This window comes from Balaenoptera ricei, chromosome X (genome assembly GCF_028023285.1).
Source record: "Balaenoptera ricei isolate mBalRic1 chromosome X, mBalRic1.hap2, whole genome shotgun sequence".
NCBI classification, from domain to species: Eukaryota; Metazoa; Chordata; class Mammalia; order Artiodactyla; family Balaenopteridae; genus Balaenoptera; species Balaenoptera ricei.
The window spans coordinates 115,998,710-116,010,268 of NC_082660.1; positions in this window are offsets into that span (position 1 = coordinate 115,998,710).

Genomic DNA, 11,559 nt, shown 5'->3' on the forward strand with positions numbered 1-11,559 from the left:
TTGCCAACCTGAGAACTGTTTTTATTCTTTGGTACATCCATTAGGAGGCTGGTTTCAGTCGCTTAGCACCTGGCCTAATTTTATACCTGGATCTAAGGTGTGCTTTTGTTTCCCCAGCCCTTGACTCTATGCGTGGAGTCAAGGTGGCCCTTTTCAAAGCCATGCTAAAACTCAAGAGTGCATCAGAATCCCCTGGAGGGCTGGTTAACACCCAGATTCTTTTCTTTTTTTTTTTAAATGTGAATTTTATTTTAATCTCAATTCCCTTATGCTCTTGCATCTAATTTTTTTTCTTTAATTAATAGTAATCTCTTATTTATTTATTTATTTTTATATTTATTTTTGGCTGTGTTAGGTCTTCGTTTCTGTGCGAGGGCTTTCTCTAGTTGCGGCAAGCGGGGGCCACTCTTCATCGCGGTGCGCGGGCCTCTTCACTATCGTGGCCTCTCTTGTTGCGGAGCACAGGCTCCAGACGCGCAGGCTCAGTAGTTGTGGCTCACGGGCCTAGTTGCTCCGCGGCATGTGGGATCTTCCCAGACCAGGGCTCGAACCCGTGTCCCCTGCATTAGCAGGCAGTTTCTCAACCACTGCGCCACCAGGGAAGCCCAACACCCAGATTCTTGAGCCTCACCTCCAGAATTTTGAATGTGTTAGTTCTGGGGTGGGCCCAAGAATCTGCATTTCTAACAAGTTCCTAGGTGATGCTGATGCTGAAGCTGCTCTAGTGAAATGCTCTAGTGAAACGGTTCTTAACCTTAGCTGTGCAGTGGAATCACTTGTTGATTCCAAAACTAGTGATGTTTGGGTCACACACCAAGGGATTCTGATGTCATTAGTCTGGGATTTGACCTCTGCAACTGGAGTTTTAAAAGGTCCACAGGTGATTCTAATATTCAGCCAGGGGTGGGAACCACTGTCAAATGGCAGAAGCACAGGCTCTGGAGTCAGGGCACCTGGGGGCCAGCCTGACGCTATTTCTGTGCTTTTGTGTGGACAAGTGACTTCACCTCTCTGATTTAGCTTTGGCTTCCTCATGTGTGACATGGGGACAATAATACCTACCTCTCAGTGTTGTGGGTATGATAAAAATGAGATATGATGGATGCAAAAAGGCTTTATGAACAGTAAAATGTTACACAGGTATTTTTCTTGATTTTCTTCTATCCTCCTGTTAATCAAAGGGTGTATCAGATCAGGAACATTGGTATGACCTGACAGCTTGGTAGAAATGCAAATCTCAGGCCCTGCCCAAGACTTACTGATGCAGAGTCTGCATTTGAACAAGATCTCCAGGTGATCTGTAGGCATGTTAAAGTTGTCCTTTCCTCTCTTCTACTGTCAGGTGCCTGGTTGTATTGGTTTCATTTTGCTGCTGTAACAAACTACCACAAACACAGCGGCTTAAACCACACAAATTTATTATCTTAGTTCTCAAGATCAGAAGTCCCAAACTGGTCCCACAGGCTCAAATCAAGGTGTTGGTAGGGCTGCATTCCTTCGGGAGCCTCTAGCGGGGAATAATTTCCTTGTCTTTTTCAGCTTTTAGAAGCTGAGCACATTTCTTGGCTCATGGCACATCACTCAGACCTCTGCTTCCATAATCACATCTCCTCTGACTCTTACCCTTCTGCCTCCCTCTTTTAAAGGACCCTGTGATTACTTTGAGTCTACCCGGATATCCATGACATCCTCCCCATATTAAGATCCTTAATCACATCTGCAAAGTGCCTTTTGTCACGTAAGGTAAAATACTCATAGGTTCTGGGGATTAGAATGTGCACATCTTTGGTGGTGTGGGGACCATTATTCTGCCTATCGCACCAGTATTCTCTGCTGCCCAGGTCTCTTTTCCCTCCATCCCCAACAGATGCTCTTCTCAGTCTACTCTTCCTTTGCTCATACCCTAGACAGTTATTTGTTTTCTTTTAGCCATTAACACTTTCCTGTTTTCTGTCTCAGGAACCCACACGCTGATTCAAACTAATTTAGGCATCCTTGGAAAATAGTGAACTCTCTGTCATTGGAAGTATGCAAGTAAAAGATGAATGCCCACCTGTCAGAAGGGCCTTAGAAGGAGATTCTGCAGTGGTGCAAAACATCATTATTCCCACTGAATTGTCTTTCACTTGTCTTTCACTCCCTACACAATCTGTTTTTGATGGGCCTCCAAGAGTCTCCCTTAGCTCTCTCCCTTCATTCTTAGCTACCCCCATCTCTGTGTTCCCCTTGGTATTTTCTACCCCCTTTCCCACACTACCACCTGGTCTCAGCTGTGTGTCCTAGGTCATAGCCACAGAGAACATGGTTCCTTCCTGGGAGGTTGGTTGCTGGTCCTTACGGTCCTGGAGCAGACTGAGGACCCTGAGTCTCCAGTGTGGAGCATTGACAAGGCAAACAAGCTGGGGTTGAGAAAGGGAAGAATGAAAGGGCTTATTCTCTGGTCAAACTATCCTATAACGAATGCATTAAAGGCTGGTCATGGTGAGCTGTCACCAAGGATGCAACAGGGCGCTTCATCCACCCCGAGGGAATGGGACCAAGGGCCACAGGTTTCAGCTGGAATGGGAGTGCAGGAGATGCCAGGCTTCAACAGAGCCTGGCTTTGGAGCCAGGCTCGTGGGAGAGGAGCTCTAGGAAGATATTCAAGACAAGTCACACCTGATTTCTCATGGTGCCTAGACCAGCCATCTGCCGGTGATGGTTTAGCTGCATCTTGCCCAGGACTTTAATATCTCTTCCTGAATGAGTAGACTGGTACATCCATTACTGTGAAATATTATGCAGTGGTGTGAAAAGAATGGGATAGGTTTATATGTCCTGACACAGAGAGACCTCCAAGACATGTTGTTGGTTGATAAATCAAGTCACACATCAATATGTAGAGTCTGAACCCACTTATGAAAATAAAACCCCAAACCTCAGCTAAATGTATAGAGAGGAGATTGTTAGCAGTGAGTGAATAACTGTGAGGAGGGGAGTGGGATTGATGGGGGGTGAAGAAAGACCATCACGATTTACTTTGAATACTTCTTACTTGTTATATATTCTCACAGTGAGGATGTATTCATGTAATTTCAAAAGAAAAAACCTCCCCAAAACTCCACCTTCCTATTCCAACTCAGGCACTAGTTTGCAAAGGCCTTTTTCGGACTATACAGAAATGCACACACACGTATTCTCAGACAGCCATTTCCAACTGTTTCCTGAGGAAGATCTGGGGGTAAGATTTGGGGGTTGCAGAAGGGGTGGGGGATTGTAACAATGCCTGGGGGTATGTGGAATCTGAGAAGATTATTGTTAATATTAGTAATACCTACATTTTATCACACACACTTTACATGCGTGATCTCATTTATTCCTCACAATATCCCTGTGAGATGATATTATCACCAACGCACATGGAAGTTCATTGAAGCTAATTAAACTGCTCAGGGTTCCACAGCTAGCAAGGGGTGGAACTGGGGTTTGAACCCAGGTCTGCCAAGCCTCAGAGTCTATATTCTTCTAACTCTGTCAGCTGGTCTCTTCAGAATTGTAACGTTATTACAGAAATGTAAATTGCTGACCAGAGAAAGGGTGAAAGCTGTGTGGCATCATCTGAAGGCTTTGAAAACCTGTGCCCAGCCTCATGAAGGATGCTAGCCCTCACCACATACAAGAAGAATGCTGCCAGCCTACATGCAATGTCATTGTGACTTGAGCCAAGACAGGCCCGTCCTGTGCTGCTTTTCTGAGGGCTTTACTTGCCCCTCAGCTTGTCTCTCTGATCGCCCATCTGATCTAGTCTTTTCAATGATGTGTCTCAGTGATCTGGCTTCTCTGCCCTGTGGCCCACCCGCTCCTTTCCCTAATCTGCAGACTCTCTGGATCAGTGTTTCTGGATCATTCCTGCTAACTAGCTTCTTCACCTTGGTCTCGATATGTCATTCTGTGATATGGCTCAGCAACAGAACACCCCAGAAAAAGTCTGGCTCAAATAGAGAAAATGAGGACAGTAAAAGCTGATCATGCAGGGAACATTTTGGAGAATAGGGAGTGGAGCACTAGTCATTGGTTTGGAGATTGACCTGATCAGGCAGGCTCCTGTCATCCCTCAAAAATGCTTTTCCATTCAGCTCCAGCTGGATTGGCCCAGCTCTGTTCCTCACCCCATCTGCTCTGATTGTCCCATTCAGTTCAGCTCAGCACACACACTCCATAGCCCTGCCTGCCAATGAGGATTTAACATCATGGATTTAGAGTAAATGTGATTTGTGATTACAGGGGGCTCCTCTTGGATCAGAGCCATTTACTCCCCCAGCAATTTCTTCTTTACTCTCTCACTTTCTTCTCTGGAACTGGATTCTGCTTTCAAAGTCAGCTTATCAGAAATCTTGGCTGCTTCTGAAATTTCCGGTGCTTGACGTGTGGAAAGCTGCTGCTCTGGGCAGTGGAGGAAGGGGAAAATGACAGCCGGGTGGTAAAAGGACATCTGTTGTGTGTCTTCTAGAAGGCATACTCACCCCTGGAAGCAACTTGGCCTCTTGCTCCTCGGGAGTTCGGGATTCTCTGTCCAGTTACTTGGGATTTACCTAAAGCATCACATTGCCAGGGGCCAACAGTTGTGCTGAGCCTGGCGGGGAGCCCATAGGGGTGACTCACATAACTCATGCCAGTTCTCCTGCAACACCTTCTTGCTAAGCTTTGCAGACTGCTCTCAATTATCTGTGGATGACGGTATTCACAGATAATCAAAGGTGCTTATCTAAGGCAGTTATCCTTAGCTATTATTGTGGTATTTTTTAAAAACTGAAGTATAGTTGATTTACAATGTTGTGTTAGTTTCAGTTGTACAGCACAGTGATTCAGTTATACATACATACATATATTTATACACATATATAATCTTTTTCAGATTCTTTTCTAAGTTATTACAAAATATTGAGTACAGTTCCCTGTGCTATACAGTAGGTCCTTGTTGTTTACCTATTTTGTATATAGCAGTGTGTATTTGTTAATCCCAAACTCCTAATTTATCTCCCCACCCACCTATCCCCTTTGGTAAAGGTAAATTTGTTTTCTATGTCTGTGAGTCTATTTCTGTTTTGTAAGTAAGTTCATTTGTATCATTTTTTAGATTCCACACATAAGTGATACATGATATTTGTCTTTCTCTGTCTGACTTACTTCACTTAGTATAATAATCTCTAGGTCCATCCATGTTGCTGCAAACAGCATTATTTCATTCTTTTTTCATGGTTGAGTACTATTTCATTGTATATATATACCACATCTTCTTTATCCATTCATCTGTCGATGGAAATTTAGGTTGCTTCCATGTCTTGGCTATTGTAAACAGTGCTGCAGTGAACATTGGGGTGCATGTATCTTTTTGAATTACGGTTTTCTCCAGATATACATGCCCAGGAGTAGGATTGCAGGATCATATGGTAACTCTGTTTTTAGCTTTTTAAGGAACTTCCATACTGTTCTCCATAGTGAATGCACCAATTTACATTCCCACCCACAGTGTAGGAGGGTTCCCTTTTCTTCATACCCTCTCCTAGCTGTTGTTTTTGAATCATAGAACCTTTTAAAAATCTGACGGAAGCTGTGGACCTCCTTCTAAACAATGCACATGTTCATGTACATACACATCATACAAACAAATTCAGGGTCTTCATAGACTCCCTGAAGCCCACGCATGGATTCAAGTTAATATCCCAGGAAGAGATGATAAGATCCTCTGTTAACACAATGCATCATTTCTTATTCCCTTTAGTCCTCCAGGAAACCTACAAATCAGGATCAGATCTTTTAAACAAATACATTTAAACAGCTTTCTTTAGCTCAAGTAAAGTGTGGCCTGCATCCATTTTTTTAGGCTTCTGTTTTGCTTCCATTAAGCAGCATTACCCCTAAGTCTCCAGTGTGGGAGCAGGTAAGTACAGGATGGCATGCTGCTTAGATCTATGGGTCCTCTTGAGTCAGCCTTCCTGATGGTGACATTGTTTTTGGATCAATTGAAATAAGTGGACGAAAACACTGAAAAATTAGAGGTGCTTCTACCAAGAGACCTTTTCTGTAGTGTCTGACAATGTTGATCACCTTTCACTCTTCTTGAATCCTACTTTCTCCTGCTGCTTCATCTTCATCTGTCATCCTCCTCCTCATCTCCTTTGTTGGCTCCTCAGGCACTTTGACTCAACAGTTTACCAACAAATTCATAATCTTTCTCCCAAACCAGTCTTCCTCCCTGCCTTTCTTGCCTCGGAAGAATGCCACTACCCAGCTAGTCTTGAACCAGAAACCTAAGCGTCATCCCTAGACGTTTCCTCACCACCCACATTTACTTCAATCATCATACTGTGCCACTGAAGTCTGTTGACTTTGGTCCTGCCCATCACAGCCAACTGCTCTCCCAACATAAAAACTCGTGCACCTTCAGTCTATTCTCCATAGTGGTTCCAAGGTGATCTAAAATAAAAGTGACCATTTCATTCCCAGGGTTAAGGGAGAATACCGGGATTGTATTTTTTCCCCCCACATATATGTTTTCCCTTGAGACTGAGCATGTTCACCTTTGTATTCTCAGTACCTAATGCAGTATCTGCGTATAGCAGGTCCTCAACAAAAGCAGCTGCCTTGTTGGTTGGCTGAATGACTGAATGACTGAGCCATATGATCACCTCTCATTGCCTACAGGCTGGAATCTGACTTTTTAAAAAACATCTTTATTGGAGTATAATTGCTTTACAATGGTGTGTTAGTTTCTGCTGTATAACAAAGTGAATCAGCTATATGTATACATATATCCCCATAACTCCTCTCTCTTGTATCTCCCTCCCACCCTCCCTATCCCACCCCTTTAGGTGGACACAAATCACCGAGCTGATCTCCCTGTGCTATGTGGCTGCTTCCCACTAGCTATCTATTTTACATTTGGTAGTGTATATATGTCCATGCCACTCTCTCACTTCGTCCCAGCTTACCCTTCCCCCTCCCCATGTCCTCAAGTCCATTCTCTATGTCCTCTGCGTCTTAATTCCTGTCCTGCCCCTAGGTTCTTCAGAACCATTTTTTTGTTTTTAGATTCCATATATATGTGTTAGCATACGGTATTTGTTTTTCTCTTTCTGACTTACTTCCTCTGTATGACAGTCTCTAGGTCCATCCACCTCACTACAAATGACTCAATTTCGTTTCTTTTTATGGCTGAGTAATATTCCATTGTATATATGTGCCACATATTCTTTATCCATTCATCTGTCGATGGACAGCATTTTTCACAGAACTAGAACAAAATATTTCACAATTTGTATGGAAACACAAAAGACCCCGAATAGCCAAAGCAATCTTGGGAAAGAAAAATGGAGCTGGAGGAATCAGGCTCCCTGACTTCAGACTATACTACCAAGCTACAGTAATCAAGACAGTATGGTACTGGCACAAAAACAGAAATATAGATCAATGGAACAGGATAGAAAGCTCAGAGATACACCCACACACATATGGTCACCTTATCTTTGATAAAGCAGGCAAGAATATACAATGGAGAAAAGACAGCCTCTGCAGTAAGTGGTGCTGAGAAAACTGGAAAGCTACATGTAAAAGAATGGAATCTGACTTTCTTGGCTTCATCTACAAGGCCCTTCACAAAATGGCCTGAACTCTTCCATCTTCATAGGATGCCCTGCCCCCCATTCCATCCCCTGGTCACACTATACACGTTTTAAAAATTGAAGTATAGTTAATTTACAATGTTGTGTTAGTTTCAGGTGTACAGCAAAGTGAATGATATACACATATATATTCTTTTTCAGATTCTTTTCCATTATGGGTTATTACAAGATATTGAATATAGTTCCCTGTGCTATACAGTAGGTCCTTGTTGTTTACCTATATAATATTTGTCTTTCTCTTTCTGGATTACTTCCCTTAGTATGATAATCTCTAGGTCCATCCATGTTGCTGCACTTGGAATTATTTCATTCTTTTTATGGCTGAGTAGTATTCCATTGTGTATATACATATATACCACATTTTCTTTATCCATTCATCTGTTGATGGACACTTAGGTTGCTTCCATGTCTTGGCATTGTAAATACACCATACACTTTTCACACTTTGATGCTTTTGCCTTTGGTGGTTCTTCTGCTGGTTCCTCTGCTTGAAATGCTCTTTCTGCATGGCACCCATCCCCTATCTTCCACCTGCATGGTGATTGCCTTCAAGGTCCAGCTCAACTGTTACCTGCCTTTCTGTATCTTTACACGACAATCTGCTTTCCATCCCCAGCTCCCTCTGACCCCAAGCAATCAGAATTAACCGATTCCTTATCTAGTTCCAATAGCATTTCACTCATGTCTTCATTATGACACTCATCCTTTTGTGTTATATTTATTCACATATGTAACTGTCTGGCAACATTGTGAGCTGGTGTCTTGTGGTCTTGTTCACTGTAGTATCCCCAGCATCTAGCCCAGCACCTAAACACTCGCAAACACAGGATATGACTTTATGTTGGTGTTAGATGTGTTCTTATTTATTTTTTTAAATATATTTTTTAGCTTAAAAAGATACCAGCATGGAATACCACCTCCTTTGCTGTCACCCTGAGGCAAACCACCAACATCTCTTGCCTGAATTATTGCAGAGCTTCCTAACTAGTCTTCCTGCTTCTACCTTAGGCATTCCTCCCCACTTCCCCGCCCCTGGCCACCTCCAATCTGTGGCCAAAGTGATCCTGCTAAAATGTAAGTCAGACTAAAATCCTTCGGTGGTTTCTCACCTCACATTGAGTTAAATCCAAAGTTGCCACCCAACATGGCCATGCCTGATTTGCTCCCCTGACCCCCACTTATCCTGTGCATAATGGCTAAGGGTACAGACTTTGGAGCCACACTATCCTGGCTCTCCCATTGTGTGACCTAGGGTAAGTGACTTAACCTCTCTGTGCCTCAGTTTCCTCATCGGCAAAATGGGGATTACAGCATCTCCTTCATAGTAACCTCTCTGTGCCTCAGTTTCCTCATCGGCAAAATGGGGATTACAGTATCTCCTTCATAGGGTTGTTGTCAGAAGTAAATAAATTAATATGTGTAAAGTACCTAGAACAATGTCTGGTACATGGTGGGTACTAAATTGGATTTTGTTAAATAAACAAAAATCTGTCATTCTTTCCCTTGCCTGCTCCTCTCCAGTCACTCTGGCCTCCTTGTTGTTTCTCAAACACACTCCTGTCTCAGGACCTTTGCACGTACTGTTCCTGCTACCTAGAACAGTCTTCTCCCAGATACCCCCATGGCTTGCTCCCCATCTCCTTGCAGATCTCTGCCTCCATGTCACTGTATCAGGGGGGCTTCTTTGACTGACACCCTTTATAAAATACCAACACTCTCTCACTCTCTGCCCCCTAATGCTGCTTTATTTTTCCTTCATAGCATTTATCAACATCGAATGTATATTTATATGTCTGTTTTCCTTCTTCCCCAACAAGAATGTAAACCCCATAAGGACAGGAATTCCACTTGCCTTGTTTACTGTTATAACCCCAGCACTTAGAACAGTGTCTAGCATATAATAGTTGCTCAATAAATATTTGTTGAATGAATGAATAAAAGACAAATCAAGAAAATTAAGATCATGGTCTTTCTGCCAAGATAACATGGCAATAAAAAAATGTGATAAAGGTAAGATAGCTGGATAATGGTAAGAAAATTCTAACAGTATAGAAAGGAACAATGGGAAAATAAAAGCCTCTTTCCCCCTACCTTCATCTGTTTCCCTAAAGGTAACCATAGTTGTGTTTTCAGTTTCATTAACCAATAAGTGTATTGTGTGCTTGCTATGTGTGCAGGAAAGTGTTTGAGGTTTGAGGTGCTGAGAGCTTAAAGATGCAGTCTTTACCTTCTAGGATCTCACAGTCTTTCTGGGGGGAGAACATAAAAGAGCGGCGAAGTGCTGCAGAGTTCAGAAGCGAGAGCCATCACTGCAGGCTGGCAAGGTCAGGAAAGGTTTCCTGCATGAGAGATGCCTTGATGAGAGTTTGGAGCTTTGGCAGGTTTCAGTTAGAGAGAGGCGAGTGGCCCAGGGATATGGGGCTCTCTCAGAAGAGGTATCTGGATTGGATAATGAAAGGGGCCCTTGAGGGAATGGATAGAAGTGGAGCCTGGCTGAAGTTGAGGCTTCATGGTGAGGCGCAGTGGGAGAAAAGACTGGAGAATAGGGGCTGGGGCAGTTATAAGAGTACTGAAAGAGCTGGGAGGCATGTGACAATGACTCGGAACACCACTGAGAGTAGACAGGATGTGTTTTATAGACACTGCAGTGGCACAATTATTGGGAATTGGTGATTGGATATATATTTTTGGATGAGTAATAGGGAAGACTGAAGTATGACATCCCTGTTTTTGAACCTGGGCAACCAGGAAAATGGTGATAACATTGCCTGAAATCGAGAAGTCAGGAGGGAAGGCTGTTTTGATGTGAGGGAAGGCTGTTTTGGGATGTGGTGTGGTGGTGGGAAGTGAAGAGATGAATTTGGCTAGATATATTGCTCAGCTTTTCCTTGAATGTGGGGACTGCCTTCAGTTTCCTTAGCATTACCCACTGAACCTAGAAGTGAGCTCTGCATGCAATGGGTGCTAAATGAATGTTATTGGTGGAGAAAGGAGTAGAAGCTGGGAGAGCTAAAAATCTTCCCAGTTTGCCTGGGACATCTCCATGGATGTGCTTCCAATTGGTAGGAATTGGCAGGTAAGATGATGCTTAGAGATTTCCATAAGTCTGAGTGGAAAGGGGATGGGAATCCAGAGGACCCTCTGAATTTAATGTCTGAGAGGAGGACCAGCGTTTGCCATCCAAGGTGGCTATTATTTCGTTCATCTTATTCTCCTCTTTTGCTTCACCTTCCTTTTGAACTCTGATGACTGAGGCCCAGGTATTGCTCCAATTCTCTCATTTCACAGTTGCCTGAAGAATCCAGCCAGATAATACTGCATGCTAGTTTACCACTTTGCAGTGACTACTTCAACCCTACAACTAAGCAACCTAAGGTTTCTAGGAGCAGATAAAACCCATATGCAATCTGTCACTGTTTAGTTTTCATTGCCAAAGTAATTCTACAAAGTTAATGAATAGCTGGGTTGGAGTAGGGGAGGAGAAGAGACACAGAATGAATGAAGAGAAACTGTCATTTATGGGCAGCCTCTGTTCTGCTTCTTGGCAAGACATTGGGTACATCGTGAACCACTGAGGGTACAGTTGTCATCATCACCATCATCATCAAAGTACTTTTATGAAGTGCCTAGTTTCTGGGGCTCTGAGCTAGGCCTACACAGAGAACTACACAGCTCTGGAATTTCACTTTTAGACCATGCATGATCTGAGACCAGATACTGATGTCCACATATGGAAGATGGATTCAAATCTTCAGTATGGTTTATTCACACATTATATGCCACCACCTCTTCTACATGTTCCTGATTATTTCTGTAGTAAAATCTATCAAGCAGATATACCCTGTCTCCTCGATGATATTATAGCTCTTTGAAGGCAGAGAACCCAACCTTACAATCC